Raw genomic sequence first — 17,271 nt, 5'->3', positions numbered from 1 at the left:
TTAGTAATTGTGGTATTGTTGATGTTAGATGCAAGTCCAAGAGATATCTAAACTACTCTTCATCAGCATAAAACTTGGCCAGGCCATTTTTTTTAATTTTGTGTGTGTGTGTGAGAGACACTCCTAACTCCAAGGCTTTATCAAACAGATCATTAGAGAGGTTTCAAACTAGGATTTTCTTTTTCTGAACTATTTCAGTACAGATTGCCAGCTGGAACCTATTGGTGGTTTTGTGTATGTAAGTTAGGGAGGGGAAGGGGGGGGGTTCTTGCAAGAGGGAGATGGAATAGTGGGGCCTCAACTTCCACATGTGTTTTGCCAAATATAATTGGTTTATTCTGGAATAACATTTGCAAATGAATGTTAAATTGCCTATAAGACAGAATAGGTCAAAGAAAGTGATTTCATTCTTCTTATTTTCATTGACATCTACAAAAGGCCAACATTTTTTATGATTTCACCCGAAATTTGTTCTCATTGCAGGTATTTTTTTTTTGCTACTTTGAAAAATATACCCTAAGACAATTAATTGCAATATTCTATCCATGGCAAAATTGGTTCTATAAATCATGCAATACCTGTATCAACCTATACACCAGATAAAACCAATTATACCTGATAATTTTGAAACATACACTTTAAAGAAGAGTCAGAAAGCAATATCGTGACCTTAATGATGACTCTGTCGCTCAAGGAAGTCGATCCACGTCGTTTTCCCTTGGTTTGTTTCACCCATTGAAGTCATTCTCTAATATTGCAGTCATACAGGATCAAAACAAAGCTCTCTGAAGCCTTCAGATCAGCTGCCAAGAAGAGGAAGCCTGGAGAGAGTAGGACTTTAGTTTTGGAAACTAGGCTATGAAGCTGACCTCAAGGAAGATAACCAGAAGTCCAAATAAAAGTGACCAATGTATCACAGCCAGTTGGGCTCAGTCCAAGACATCATCTTTACATGCTGGGACCTGTTCCAACAAGAATTTCCAGGCAGTGGCAACACTCTGGGTCAAGAGAATGGGCTGTAGGGTTTTAACGTCAGGTGATCCTTTTAGTTACTAACGAGCCTTCACCCACTGCTTGGAGGGGTCACTCAGAGTGAGGAATCAGGAATCAGGCAAAGGACTTGTGAGGCAAGGTTTCAGAGTCTGATAACAGCTAAGAGCCAATAATTAAGATCCTTATTTTACTGTTAAAAGATTTCCTAAGTGCCCAGCTCACAGAGAGGTCACTTCTCCATTTAAGAATGTGTTCCTTAGCAAAGCTCAGCATGGATGGTGTCCTGCAGCTCTCAAAGAACCTGCACATCCACAACTTCTTCTCCACTGCATACCTGAAACGGGTATGCCTTTTCTCACTCACTGTATTGAAGGGAGACCGAGGACTGCGGAGCAGCGGGGCTGGGGCCCGCCGCAGGGTCTCTCCAGCACTTTCCCAGTGCGCTGCAGCCTTCACGGAAGCAGATGCTGTCAGGCCCCTCCTTCCTGATCTTTTCCATATGTATGGGAGAGAATGCGGATGGAAGCAACCCACTGTCTTGGCCGTGCACTGGCCCTTGTCATCACCCAGTTCCTCCTCTCAAGCATCGGTATTCTACTCGGAAGAAGATCTCCCATCCTGTTGCTGTTGCACTCCCACTAAACCCCCTTGAACTTCACAGAGACCTCAGTCCCTCCAGTCCTTCCTTTGTCTGCCCCAGTTAGCTCTCCCCAAATCCTACAGCCTTTATTATTAGCATCCTCACCTTCTCCCCTCTGTTGGTCCTCCTGCCACATCTGCCTGACAAGGGTCCTGCCATGGATAAATCCAGATCTCTACCTCCAGGCCAAGCTGCAGACAGACCCTGCGTTGACATTATGGAATGTCGTCTTCTTCTCTGACTAGGTCACTTTCCCACTTCTGCAATGAGTGTACTCAACTGTCACCACCATCCTACTGCCCCTAAGCCACTCACTTTCTCGAATGAGGTTTCTGCCTCATCAGGGCCTTCCAACACCCCTCCCCCGAGCTTTCACATCTTTACAGCCCCATCTGCTCCCGCAGCCTTGCTTCTCTTGCCCTTCTTTGCTTTGAATCTCGTGTTCTTCCATATTCCCTGTCATCCTTACACAATCGCCTTCATTTCCACTCTCCTCAATCCATCCTTTATTGTTCACTACTCCGTAAATTTAAAAAAAAAGAGCAAGTTTCTCCCAACCTAAAAACAGCTCTGGATATTTCACCCCCCAAATACTTCATCCATAAATTTCTTAAAAGAGCTATACTTCCCCTCTCTCCTTTACTTCTTTCCATCCTCCACAGTCCATCCATTCCACATAAATTTCTTCACTATGACTCAGTAGAATCCAGAGTGGTCACACAGGTGAATGTGTCCACCCAAAACTACTCTATTTCTCTGCGTCACTTTCTCAAGAACCATCTATAACCCGAAACATGCCATTCTTAAAAGTTTTCTCATGTGATGGACCCTTGAGATGGGGGCACACTTTAAAAATTACTTCCAGATTTAGTTTGGCCATTTATAAATATATTCTCCATTATTCTAAGTATGCGTTATTTTATTTGCAAGGAACAGCCAATGGAATAGAAGCCTATGTATTAATCAAGCATTTCTACTGAAGATGGTTTGCATTCTGTTAAAATCTCACACACAAAAAAACATCTTTCATAACCAGAGTACCACTCCACGGTTTGTGTTTTAACAAGACAGTCAGCCTTTAGTGGGAATATATAGGTTGTTGTTTTTTTAACGTGTGTGCAGTTTTACTTATCAACCTAAAAAAAAGCAGCCCTTGATTCAAGCTTGTTGTGATCCTTCCACCTGAGTCTCCAGCACATTGGTTTTACATTGAATGACTGTGAAGCCATTTCAGATTCTACTCTTCCGTGCCCTAAGTGCCCGTGTCTCTCACTTGCTTGGAGTCTGAGTTCATTTAGACATGGTCTAGCTTCCATCAGGCTGCAGGCCAAAGACCTGAGATAATTGCATGCCTGCTTCAGGAATGTTTTTATAGTTCCTCTTCCAGCTGAGGATGGAGAAGAGGAGGGCATGTCAGAGGGCTCCGCGGGGATATTATTGGTGTGCTTGGGCATGTCTCTATTATACGGGAATGGGGCATTTACATTTAATTATGGAGCAGTTGTTCAAATGCAGAAAAATGTTTATTCGAATGTACACAGATTATGCAGCACTGCCCTTACCCTTAAATGCAAAACATGGTTTTCTCTCTCTGTGGTATTTTGGAATTTCACCCTGTTTTGAGGCAAAACAATGTTTAACTGCCTTTATCCACGCACAGGAAAGCCGCTCAGGCGCCAGTTGCATCCCAGTGGGGACTCCCTTCACAGTGAACCGGACCACTCACTCTCGCTGCAGACATGGTGGGCTCTCAAAACCAAACCTAAGGGGCCTGATGCAGGCTGTCAACACAGGAAGATGCGGAACCCAAGCGCCACTAACCCTAAGAGGAAGCTGCTCCTCAAATTAACCACGATACCTCATAAGGTCTATTTCTGGTTTCAACCCACTGGGATACGAAGAAGACATGTTTGTATGATGAAAAGATCCTGAGGAGTGGGCAGAAAGTTTTTACCAATCAAGGGTCCCAGGAAAGCTTATTTGTTCCTCTCTTCCTCGTGGACACAGTTCTATTATTCTGAGGCTGATTATCCAATTGTGGACTCTACTGGCCACTGATGTCTCCTTATTTTCCCTCTGGCTCCCAGCCTTATGGACAACACATTGCTCATTAGCAACCCCACCCAAAGCCAGGCAGGAGATAGAAAATCTGCAGAAACATGGTCTACTGTGCTCTGCGCTAGCGGTTCTCAATGAACAGGAAATGGAAACTGTTCATTAAACAAACCATGGATAACTGAGAGTTGGACACACAACCAGACACTTAGGCCACAACAACCTATTTCTTGTTTAGGTTTATCTCTGCTCTCTCTCCAATCCCCTTAGACCATAACGCTATTTTCTGAATGCCTGGGGGATTTTGGATTACCAAGTCTGAAACATTCCTTAAAAGCATTTCAAAGGTGGTGGTCATCTCCTTCCACAATGGGAAGGAGCAACGAAATGCCAGGCATACACCCATGCACACTATTCTTGCCCTGTGAGTAATGCAAATGAGGAAAATCCTTGCGTTCGCATGGAAGGTGGATCCAGGTGTCGTTTATTTTCTTCACACAAAACACATTAAGTGATACAATCTGAGAAAGAGGAAGAAAATTAAGCTTGTCAGATCTTTAGAATTTAATAGGCTTTAACCACTCTGAATTGGATGTGAATGTTTTGGGAGTATTAAGTTGGATTATTTTTCTTCTTTGTTATATGTGAGATATATTGGATTTTAATTTTAATTTTAAACATGAGGAATTCAAAGTAAGTGAAATTAAACTGAAATCTTATCTGTGGACCAGGCTAGAGTTTTATATACACATATATTAGACCATTATGCTTCATCATGATGTTTTAATTAAGGAGAAGAAAGGGATTTGGGAGGAATCTAGAGTGATATATACATAGAGCAAAAGTTCAGTTGCGAAAAAAAAGAAAATCGAAAGAAAAGATGTTCATATGAACATGAAAGGCATGGATCTAGAAATTGACTGTTTTGCTAAAGTCAGTAGTAACAAACTAACGTCACACAACTGGCAGGAATCAGATTCAGATGCACCCTCTGTTGTCATCCCACATGACAGTGAAGGGGAAAAAAACAAAGAATTAATACCCAAAAGGAGCAAAATTGGTATGTGCTCATTCATTCAAAAACCGTCGATTTCAGAGGCCGACACAGTAGGGCTACCGCAGTGAGGTCCCCTCTGCCGCCAGGAGCTCCAGGGAAATAATCATCCAATGAGATGCGGGCGATGCTGAAGTGCACACAGCACACCCACGGTCTTTGAGCTAGGTGACGACAGGCGGTCCTCAACACTAGTTAATTATCCCAAGAATTTTTACCTGTTCCTCCTCAGATTAATGATGGCAAACCATCACACCTTTTGTTTTGTACCCATTATAACTCAATCACTAGAGACAGTGTCAGAAAATAGAACTGGTTTTAGTCCCCAAAGAGTCACCGCCACAAGGGTGGAGAGCTCAAATCCAGACTCACTGACATGGAGTCTATTCTGTTCCTTTCGATAACGTTTTATCGCCCACCTGTTAAATCTCTTAGCTAAAGCTAAGCCATACTGTTTATGCTCCTAACCACCTAGGTGGAGAATTCCTGGGACAGGAACCTACGGCCGGGTGGGAAAATTTAGTCAAGACCTACTCACAACACAACCTATGAAAATGCTGCTTCACCTTCTTCAAAAGCTATCCTGGATCTTTCACTGTTGGCGAGATTTAGAGCATTGTCAGCCACTCACATTCACTTGCTTATAGGCTCAAAAATAAAATATTTGTTAACTTAAGGACTTCACAATATTCATTTGAGACATACATTCACTGAATGGCACATGTTATTAGTTGACATAAAACACCAGGTGGCAATGCCCTCAGGCAAATGAGAAACCAGGCTTCTCATTTCTCTAGGAGAGCAAACCCGGAAGGATTGCCAACAACTGACAGGTGCCCTCCAGCTCGCCAGAGGTCCTGCTGGGTCCCATCGGCTCCCTCTGCATCTCCCTTAGCTGACAGTTCCCTGGGTGCATCTGCGTTTGCAACCCTTGCGCTAGGAAAACTCTGGGTAAGCGCATAATAATGACTTATGACAGGGTGATCAGCATCACCCAGGACACACGGATACATAGACTCTCACCAGTCCTTCAGTACAATCACACACACACACACACACACACACACACACACACAATATCAAGGTGCAGTTTCCTCAGGTGGCTGGTTTATAGAAGCACAACTGAAACAAGGATGTGAGTACAAGTCATTTGTTTTGTGGGTGATCCCAGCCAACAACAGGAGTCAGGCAGGAAGACAGAGAAAGACACTAATACAGAGTATGTTGATGTGCAGGTTAATACCCTTCATCCAAGAGGCTCTGGGTCTAAAAATTGGGTCACAGCTAGAACCTGGATGAAGAACGGTATTCTTCCCATTGCTATTCCTCTGCTAACCTACAGTTTCTTTGGTGGTCTGCCTGCTCGTTTGTTTGTTTTATTACACAATCCAGCAATGTCCAGACTGGCTGTCCATCTCTCTCACTCCTAGGAACTGTATGGCATACTAGCTATTCCCCCAGATCCCTGAGGCTCAAGGGCCCCTGGTTGCCATCCTAGCCTTGTTGCCAAGAGGCCCATCATGCTATTAAAGTTCACCTTTCCTCTGAAGTGAAGTGTCAGCCCCTGGCTTTGCCGTTCCAGGGTCCAGTCACCCTCACCACTGTTAGAGCACAGTCTCATAGCAGTACCTCTTACCTCCCTGGTCCACAGAGGACGATTGCTCTGGGCTCAAGGTTCAGCAGAAGCATATTAGTTAGATCCAGCTTTTTTGATGCATAATTCCTTTCATCTGGTAGCATAGTAATACCCCATAGTAATTACCTCACAGTAATTCCATTGCATCTGATAGCATGATTCAAGTCATGCCGAGACTTGACTTATTACTCACCTATGCAATGAGAAGCTACAAGAGGAGCAAAGGGCATCACCTGTGGAGGACGACCATCATCTCGCAAACTACCCCCCTTATGCCCTCTGTAAGCAGTTTCTAGGCAATTAAGAGAGAGAGCAGCTTCTCCCTCCGAGAGACATACGGCGAAGTGAAGGCACCAAATTTCCCAAGCCCAGTCTTCTAAATGTGCTAATCCCAGATTTTAGGATTCTATTCTTTCCCTATTTCCCAAGCCCCTTTCTTAGGTGTAGGAGAGTGGCCAGGACTATGAATGCAGCTTCACCTATACTTGCTCTATTCTTACCATTAAATCTTCAGCCTGGTTCTTAGCAGAATCTGTGTTCTGGCTCCTGGAGATATGAGTCTCTTTAAAAACTATCACAGAAAATGTCTGGCTTTCACACCATGTCTGAAGGCAACATCTGACTGTCCTGAGCCTGGTGGAAGTCCTTCCTTCAGAACTTCTATGACCATTCACAATAGCCACCCAGCTACACGGGTGTTACCATCACCCCTGCCCCTATATATTCCAAGTGCAGAATTCCTGCATGAGCCAGTGCATCTGCCCCCCACCTGCACCTCATGCCAGCGCACAGCAGGGGGCAGTATTAGTGATGGGGACGTGACAGGCCTCCAGGAGTCCTTACCAGCACTCTCTTCCTCAGCGGTGAAGACCCTGCCTCTGGCCAGCAGGTCAGTGACCCAATGGCAAGGCCTACTTCCTCATACCCTCTTTGGGTACAAACTGCCTCCTGCTGGGCTCTTCTAGAAGCTGACCCTGAGATAAGGGTTTGAACGCAAGTCATGTTTTGTGTGGTAGGTGATCCTAGACATGACGTTCTGAGGAATGCTAACTAAGACAGCCATCTCTGCACGATGAATAACCATGAACCTAGGTGGCCTGGGCCCAATCCGGCTCTGCTAACCAACTTGGTCTTCAAGACTGGGAGCCGCACTGTCTTCTTATCCAACAGGTAGGCCACACGCACACTCTGGACACCAGCAAGGCAAGGGAGCACGAAAATAACATGCACCTTCCCTTCGTCTGCCCAGGGAAAAAAAAAATCATTTCACTGCCAGCAATCATGTTTTGTGTTGTAAGAGGTATTGCCGTTTTCATTTTTAAATAATGGGTAGAGGAAACACAAACCTCTTCGGGGTTTTGATCCAAAACCAACTTTTGACCATCCGCTGATGGCGCCCCCAAACAACCTGCTCCTGCTTAGCACCGACGTGGAGGGTCCCGGCTGCGCTGAACTTCAGATCCGCTCGCCCCCGGGCACCACAGCTGGCTCCTCCGAGCAGGCCCTAAGCGCCGCACCCACCCAGGGTCCGGGTCAGTGTGCATCCCCTCTGGTCAGAGACCCCTCCCCCCTGTGGACCGACTCACTTCCAAACGGAGGAAGACCCTGTCTCCTGCCTCCTTTCAGGGAGGGAGATTCTCTACGAGAGCACAAGGGGCAGACATTTCTCAGAAGAAACTTCCGTCAAACGCATTTCCATGGAATCTTTCACTCTTCCTCCTCCTCTCCACTTAGACAGCCCTCGTACAGAAAAGCACCCTGAAAACTAATGACAATCCTGTTAGCTAATTATGCAACTTATTGCTAAATATCAGTCTTTTATCAGAAAGAGATTTCAAATAAACAAGCAGGTAATTAGTCAGCTTTTTGTCTCTACCGGGAACTGCACTGAGGGCCTGCAGGAACCATGCCATTGAATTGCCACTAAGGCCACCACAATCGGTACCTTTATCTCCATTTTAGTGAGGAAGAAAACGGAACCTTAAGACATTGGGATGTGGACTCACTGGGAACACTTGTTCTTGACGACTCTGCTGGATTTCAGAGATTGAGAAACATTTGCTGAACAGAGCGGAATATGGGAGGAAGAAGAGCCAGACCCGGAGAAGGAAACGCCGGCCGGAGGGGTGGGGTTGGGGGATCGGTCTGGACCCATCCATCGTGTGCTCCGCTTGGGGAAGCTCCAGCACATGGTCCAAATGAGGCGTCACCGTGCTGTTCCCCCTCGTCACCCTCAAACTCTGCTGGCGACACAAGAACAATGTGACCGTTTCACACTCGTAACAAAGTCCAGAGGAGTATGCCGACATCAGATAACTCCGTGAAAGAGACCAGGAGCCATCACGGCCTTCGGTCTCCTCAGTTTGGAGACAATGCATCTTTAAGCCTCACCTCTGAGCCCCAAGTCCCTACCTCTCAGACTAAACATGCTGACTGCCAACCAAAACAAACATCCTTACTGACAGCCAGGTTCTGCCTGGATGGTTCTCCTTTAAAACAGAAAACTACAAAGTGTGCGCTGTCCTCAAAGGAATGTGCTCCTCTCTCCGTGCGGAGCAGAGAATCTGATGACACGTGAAATCGCTGGTGGTGCCCTGACTCAAGTGTGTCACGGGGTGTCTGCATGGCCGAGTTTAGGCAAAGAGGGAAATCTTGAGAGAAGAACAAAAATCAAAAGTTAAAATCCTACCTCTCCACTGATCAATCTTTAAAAAAAAAAAAAACCAGCCCGAGAACGAGCATGCTGTCACTCTCCAGACATGTGGATATGAAATTACTAACAGATACGTAATTCCAGGCTCAATCTCATTGCTTGCCTGGCTTTGCTTTGAACTCTGTACATTTTTGCCATGGATTCAAGCTGCTTCCCCAGCTCAGAACAAACCCTTGTCAGAGACAGGTCTCCCATCTTCCTCTGCCTGTATCAACGAGGAGCGTGAGTTTCTAATCAAACTTCAAAAGAATAATTTTCTTGGAACATTATCCTATAATGGGTTTCTAACACAGCCTTCATCGGGGGTTTAATATCTCTATAGAAAGTGATCTAGTGAGAGAAAATCTAGAGTCCTGGAAAAAGGAGGCCAAAGGAGCCTAAATTGGGGCTGGATTTGCTATTTCCCTCCTGCTGGGTTGGGGGGTGGGGCACAGTGGGGAGGGAGAGCTGAGGGCTCCGGGTGCTAACACACACACAAGCCTGATTCCAGAGGCAGAAGTTCAGTCCCACTCACCTTTGGGAAACTAAGCTAGCGCCTTTAGACTTGGGTTCCCTGGAGAATGAGGCTATGACCCTGTTCGATACCATCCCACGTGGCTCGTGCAACATGAACCCCCTGTAAATACTTCAAAACCATAATTGATTGGAATTCTCAGGGAAGGTGATGTTCTAGGTCATTGGATTTTTCTGGTCAAGTCCTAATTGAATAGAAAAATCCTTCCAATTTCAACCCCCTGGATTGAACATGTTTATAGAGGCATTTGTCTATTTTCCTGATTTATTAACTACAGCTCAGAGAATATAATTCAATCTCTGTTTGATGACTCAGATACTTATGGTCCCTAACTAAGGTCATACTTTGGGGATCAGTTACTTTGGGGCTACAACTATTAAGAAACAGAGGGAGAGTTTCGCTGACATGAGGTTAGAGGCCATGCCAGTTTGGTATAAAGTCCTCGTTGATAGGTATTTATTGTCTTTTCACCTATTTCTTATAAAATTACAGGGTTGAAAATTCTAATAGTGGGTGATTTGGATTATTGAAGAAGTTGAATGTTTACACTGTCTTTTGTATAGCTTTTCCTGGGGGAAAAATGCCTTCCGTCTTGATCTGAGAACGAGCCCATCTGTCCCTGGTTGCACGGTTCACACAGATCTCATCAAACCCCTTAAAAAATAAAGTGACGCAATATGAATTAAATTGAAAGCAACCTAAGCTTACACCTCCAGACCTAAGTTGCTGTCGTTACTGTTGGGTGGTTGTCCTCGATGTTGTTTTTTTGGTAAAACCAGATTGCCATGATACAGTGGAAGTTCTGTTTAAATTCAGAAGCCTTCCAGAGTTATTTCTGTTTCAGCTCGAGAGGAAAAGACTTCTCATCAATCTGAGGAAAAAGTCTGTGTGCTGGGGTCCTCCTGCTCTGAGCAGCCCTGGAGTCGTGACAGATAAGTCAGGCCAAAGTCACGCACGCTGAGACCAAGAATGAGCAGGAAGACTAACCACACAGCAGTGGGCCCTTCAAGTGCCAGCAAGCGCAGAAAAGTCTTACGCCAGCAGTTTCTTATGCCCCTGCTCTCCAAAGGTTGTGTTTTTCCTGGCAAGAGATGGGGGGAGGTGCCTTTCCTAACTTGCCAATGGCCTCATGCTTTCTTAGTCAGAGGAGCATTAATGAACTCACAGGACCCCTCTCCTTTCCATCAGCTTCTCATTTGCCCACAGCCCCGTGTTTACGGTTTCTCTGATTGCGAACAAATATCCTCGCCATCAGCAATCCTAACCTGACTTCTCCCCGCTGATGGCTCTGCACAGCCCTGTGCCAGACAGAAAGACCCGAGGGAGGGGGCACGGAAAACTACCCCAGGGGGAGAGGAGAAGAGACAGGGCACAGTCAAACCACGGATTCATGTCAACAATACCAAATCTATGCCCATTGGTCTGCCTTTCCTACCTATTTTGAGTAGAACTCTGCCAAGTACAAGACCAAAAAGACATTGTGTTTCCATTTGATTCTGCCCATACACTACCCACAATTGTCTTTAACCTGCCTTGTTTGTCTGGACGATACAAATGCATGAAAGTAGCATTTAACCACTTCAGTGCATGTGACATTCTACCACTCAAGAGTAAGATGAACAGTTAAGAACATTTCATTCTGACCTAAGGCTCCAGTCTGTTTCAGTGTAGACCCAAGCAAGACCTAAACTTTCAGCCAGTCAACAAAACAATGCTTCTATCTAAAAGCTGGGAATTTTTTATTTTTTATTTTATTTATTTATTTATTTTATTTATTTACTTTTTTTGCATTTCCAGATCTCCTGCAAGCAGTCAGCTACTGAGGATGTTATTGACAGACGCTTGGAAAGGCTGAGAACAAGGAGGCGCAGCCAGGAGAGGAATGCAGGGTTTCAGACGCACTGCGTACACAACAGTGATACTCAAACCACTAAGGTTTCCATTCCATTGATACTAATGTATTTCACATTGCTCTGTGGAGCTGCTAATCACAGCCAGCCAATACGCACCAAGACAAGCCAAAGCGGGAAACAACCTCCCTTTACCCATGTCAGCCGCCAGGAGGGTGGTAAAGAGTCACTGTGAATAAACACATCTCGCTGATGCTTTAATTCTATAATTAGAAAAATGGGCAGTTAAAATGCCAGGGATAAATTTGTAAAGTATTTGTGAGACACCATCCTGAAATCAGTTTTGGACATCAATAGCAAGATCCCCAAGTTCAGTGAACCACGGGTTGGGTCCTTTTTAAACATTTCCTTGGTCAGAAAGTTTATAGGAAGGGTCTTCAACAGCAGATTTCTTAGGAATAAAGATAACTATTTTTAATGATAAGCTTGAAATACAAAAATGAGCACAAAGTCAGGACAATGGGAAGAAGGAGATCGATACTTTTTCAAGCTGTTATAAACTGGAAGTTTAAAATTAAACTATAGCCCTGGCTGGTGTAGCTCAGTGGATTGAGCGCAGGCCTGTGAAACAGAGAATCGCAGTTCGATTCCCAGTCAGGGCACATGCCTGGGTTGCCGACCAGTTCCCAGCAGGGGATGCATGAGAGACAACCATAAATTGATGTTTCTCTCCTTCTCTCCTTCCCTTCCCCTCTAAAGATAAATAAATTTAAAAAATTAAACTAGACTTAAACTACATATAAAGAACAATAGACCCACACTTCTATCCTAATTTGTGAGAAAAGCAGAATAGCTGAGGCTAAAACTTTTTTTAGCAACCTGGATATATTTTAAACATAATCATAAATGAAATGTTTAGTAAGAAGCAGAATAAGATCTATAACAGAATATCATTTGTGTAAATGTAAAATACATGTACACTAAGCAACAATAAACATTTGATAAGAGTGCATCTCAAAATAAAAGAACACAGTGAAGGCCTTAGAATAGCTATCTGTGGGAGTGAGTAGGCAAGGCGGGGTGAAAAATGGACAAAAAGTAAATTTTTCAAAAAATAAACCTTGCACAGATCAATGACGGCACTGTGCAATGAGCTAAGAAATATGATTACATCAGCCTTACGTACCAGAGTCCAGACAATTACAGTCATAATCACTCAAGCTTATATGTAAATGAGATGAAGTTAAAGAAAAAAAACAGGGATAATGAGATAGTTCAACATGAAATGTAATCATATCAGGTCAATAATTACTAGGCCTGTGGTTCAGAATTCTAAGAAATTTGTTGGGGAAAAAAATCAATAATAAATGCTTCTTAAAATATGCTCTACTTTTCTTCATATAACTCGCTGATTTTGATACCAAAATGAGAGACTAAACCTGAGCTTTGATCTCTTCTGGCATAAGACCATCCCCAGGTGTATGTGGAAAGGAGGGTACAGATCTGAGAGCATATGAACACAAAAACTCGGGAATGAATTAGGTGTGAAGTAAGGGGTGCAGTTGAGGAATACACTCAGGTGTCTGACTTAGGCGAGTAGGTGGGTAAGAACCGAGGAAAGAAACGTTGGTACAACGGGGGTGATGAGGATTCAGCGTCTCTGTTCTCAGTGCCTTGATGACTTTTTATAAGGCCATTTCTCCGGTGGACACCAGAGGCTTAAGGCAAAGATTAAGTCTGGTAAAGCGTTTCTATAAAGACGCAGAGAGTTCCCCGATGATTCAGTTTAATCCAGGAACAAAAAGCAGGATTTTAAGAAAGCCCCCTGTGTCCTGTTTCTCACACCTAGGGTTTTGCTGAGCACAGGGCAGCAGAGACTTTGAGGCCAGAGTTGTAAAAGTCAGTCGTCCGTGTTAGCCAATCATCAAAAAACCAGGAGGCTTGGCGGTTGTGCATTGTATTTTCCAAAAATACACCGATCCACACTCTCTCTTACAGTGTGATGTGCAGACTTCTTCCCATAGAAGTGCGGTCTCTGCTCCCTCACCTTGAACCTGGTAGACCTTCGTAAACTTCCACCGACAGACTGTGCTGAGAGGGACCCTGATCCCCCAGACTTGGTCGGGAAGGGGATGTGGTCTCCACCTGCGTGTTCTCTCTTCCAGGATACTTAACTTGTGAGATTGGAGCTAACGTTTAAGAAGGCTGGCTACCCTGAACCTGGCGTATTGGAAAAATCACGTGAAGAGACCACTTAGACAGAGGGATGTCCACGGACACCCCACTATTGCAGCCCCAGACTTGGAGGGTCCTCAGTCCTCACTGTGAAGAAGCCTGCAAGAGATCCCAGGCCCTGGCTGCACACTTACCGTAACAGCACAGGAGAGACCCAAGCCCGAGCTACCTGACTCAGCCACTCCCAGATTTCTGACCACAGACACTGCCATCTCAGATTTTTTTTAAAAAGTCATTTTTGTTGTTTTAAACCACTGAAGTCAGGGATGATTTTTAGGCACAGATAGGCCCTAACGTAGCAATCTTTCATGATAACTGATACAGCACCCTAAATGGATGCGTGCCCCACCTACTTGCAGAGAGAAAATCTGTGACCAATGAAACACTGGAGCAGGAAGGTTAAGATTCTTACTTACTTGTTCCTGTTGTTTGTTCATACTCACTCACTACGTCCTCTCTACTAGGCACTGCTATTCCCAACAAGCCATGGAGACATTTACTGCTTCATTGTCGTTTTACACTGCATGGAGCTAACACACAGTGGAGTAACTGCCAAAATGTAACGAAACTGCCCGCCGGGGGAGCATCTTCCAGGGGTCGACTCTGACTCCGGGGCCCACGCTTGAGGCTTCACGCTTGCCTGCTGTGGGCACTCCTCACGACTGAGCTCAGCTCCAAACTTTTGGCGGTGATGACCCAACTGAAATGGAACTATAAAAACACAAACTTGGCTAAATAAAAGCCTACTGAAAATTGTTACCCTAATAATACTGCTGTGTATTTCATGTACCCAAGCAAGGCCAGCTGTGATGCTCCAATCTTAGAGGCCAATGACCTAATTAGGGAGGACAAAATGCTCATATACGATGGATCTAAGCGGTTTAACATAGAAATCAGAACAATTCCTTCGACTCAGAACAGAGGTCGTTAAGGCCAGTAAGAGGCACGTGTACAGGGGGACGGTTGCGTTCAACCTCTTTTTCACACAGGGTAACAAACACGAGGGCTTGAGCAATGCTAGTATTGACACAAAGAATGTCATTCCTCCTAAAACAAAGAGAAAGGAAGGAGAATCAACAGAAGAAATATTCAGTTTTTGTCTCAGTCTCCAGAAAGCAGTATATTTACATCGACCGACTGAGGTCCCACCAAAGTGCTGGCAGGAAGTCAACATAGCTCATTGCGTCTCCTGGGACATCATTACCGTGTGTTTTCTTTTTTAAAAATCACACTTAAACACTTTCCTTCCTATAAACTGTTAAGAAGTATCGCGGTATGACTGTTTCACAATGAAATAAGTGGTCTCAGCACGCGTGTGGCTGGCCGCAGGGGACCGGAAACACGCGCCCTCGCGCTCGCCCAGAGCCTCGCTCCCGGGAAGCTGGTCCACACAACATGGTAGGGGTCGCATTGTGCCTCCCTCGCTGCCACGCGCATAGCTTTCCAGCGGCCCACAAAGCATCCCTGCAGTCCATGAAATCTAAGAGACTTTTTTTCTAGTATTTGGCATTGCTCATTTAAATATGAGTTCTAAATGCAAGAAGCATAATTGCTCCCAAAGCTAAACGTTAACTTGTGTTTCCCTAAGGTTCAGCATTACTGCCTACAAGGTCACTGGCTGAGTCCTGGAATTATCTTTTCAAGATATGATGGTAGAATTGAGTTCCTGGTTACGTAATGCCAACAGAGGGCAATGGATGCAGCCATTCCCGGCCACAGGGAATTTGAGAAAACCATGCAGGAGGAAGAACCAGACAGGAAGAGGCCATACCCACCACCAGGGAAAATGATGGAAATCATAAACGAAACAGGATTTTCAATAGCGTTGCCCCTAGAGCGGCCCCTTTAAATTCCATGACTAAAGCTGGAGTGTCATCCCTGTCTCCCAGCTGGAACTGACCCTTAAGTGGAGCAGCGAGTCTCCCAAACACACGCTTCCACAGCTGCGGTGCGGCTTGCTCACCTCCCCAGTTCCACCCCTGGCTTTTCTCCCCCTGTGCCCAGCAGCTCTGCCACGAACCCATTTCCAAAGTTCCTCTTCTCCATGTTTCTATGGCCACCTAAAATACACGTGGAATTGACTCAGGGTATAAACATTTACATAAAAACAAAAGATGCCTGAGACAGAGTTGAATGCACTGAAAATTCAACATACCCAAATCCTACTCATTCTCTTCCCCAAAAATACACCTCCTGACCTCTCTGTTACTAATGATACCACTCCTCTCCTAGTCTCTCAGATATGAAGAGGACAAGTGAACTTCTCTCTCCACCCCTATGAGGAATGAAAGCAAAATAAAACTTGTCTCACTCTCTCTTCCTTCAAACTTCCTCTTGCATCTGCCCCTTCCTTTCCATTTGCACACCCAGCTCCCTGGCTCAGACATTTATCTGCTCTCCCATGAACGATGTCAAACACATCCTGGGCTGGACTCCCAACCATCAGCCTTTCCCCAGCCCAGTCTGCCCTGCGTCCACTTGAGAGCCCTCTCTCGCGAAATCACTTCATACACCTTGTCCCTCCTCTATTCCAAAACATTTCATGGGTCTTTGTTGTCTCCAAATAAAAGGCAGATGTGAATAGAGCACAGAATCAAGCCTAACTTCGAGTCCTAATTCTCTAGTTTACATAACAGTTTTGGGACCCTAGAAATTTACTTAATCTAAGTCTCAATTTCTTCATTTCTTAATTATACCCATTCAATAGAGTTGTTGAATATAAATTCCTTTGCATAACACCTAGCACACAGTAAGTATGCACACTTTGTTGTCTGAAGTCACTATATGTTTCTTACATGAAATATTTTTGGAATATTTCAAAATATTGAAATAGGAGAGTCATCCAGTCCTCCTGATGCCGCCTTCCTGAATCATTCCATCTAAGACCTTCACATTATAGACAATACTTAGTCGGTGTGACTCTCCTTTTCTTGCCAATACCCTTTTCCACAATATGGAGTGAGGGAAAGAGAGAAGGTGGAAGAGGAGAAGGAGAAAAGAGGAGACAACACAGGAAAGGAAAGGATAAAATGCAAAAGGATAGATGAGAAAGTTTTAGATTTAAAATACCACCTTGACTGTCCAAAATACTGTGGTTTTACTGCTGACGTCAGCGTCAACTGAATCCAGACATTATACTTAAATAACAAAAAGTATGTAGTCATACACTCAGAATTTGACTTCCTTAGCTACTAATAATTACATAATCCTTACCAATTACTTAGTATCTACATGATGAGGTACAAAGAAGTTTGTGATAAACTTGGAGTCATGAGTCTAAAAAGTGGCTAAGATTCAATTTGAGCCAATGCCTGTCTGATTACGTCCTGACGCTTCTGACAATCTCATCATTGCTTTTGCTTTCATCAGCTGCTGTTTGAATCACAAAATTCAGATGACACCCTTTTAGCAGCCAATCATTTATTTATATCAATTGACTTCCATAATGCCAGATCCCACTTAATACAGAGTACTTCCTTGTGTGGAGTGGGTCTCAAGATACTTTGGCTTCTTTGACTCCTTATTACTCGGTAGATTTGGTAAAATCTTCCCATAATCACGATTGTTCTTTGCAAAAAGCT

Source organism: Sturnira hondurensis, unplaced genomic scaffold (genome assembly GCF_014824575.4).
Source record: "Sturnira hondurensis isolate 20B ecotype Veracruz unplaced genomic scaffold, ASM1482457v3 Scaffold0010128, whole genome shotgun sequence".
Lineage (NCBI taxonomy): Eukaryota > Metazoa > Chordata > Mammalia > Chiroptera > Phyllostomidae > Sturnira > Sturnira hondurensis.
The sequence above is the reverse complement of the archived record's forward strand: the minus strand, read 5'-3'. Positions refer to the sequence as shown.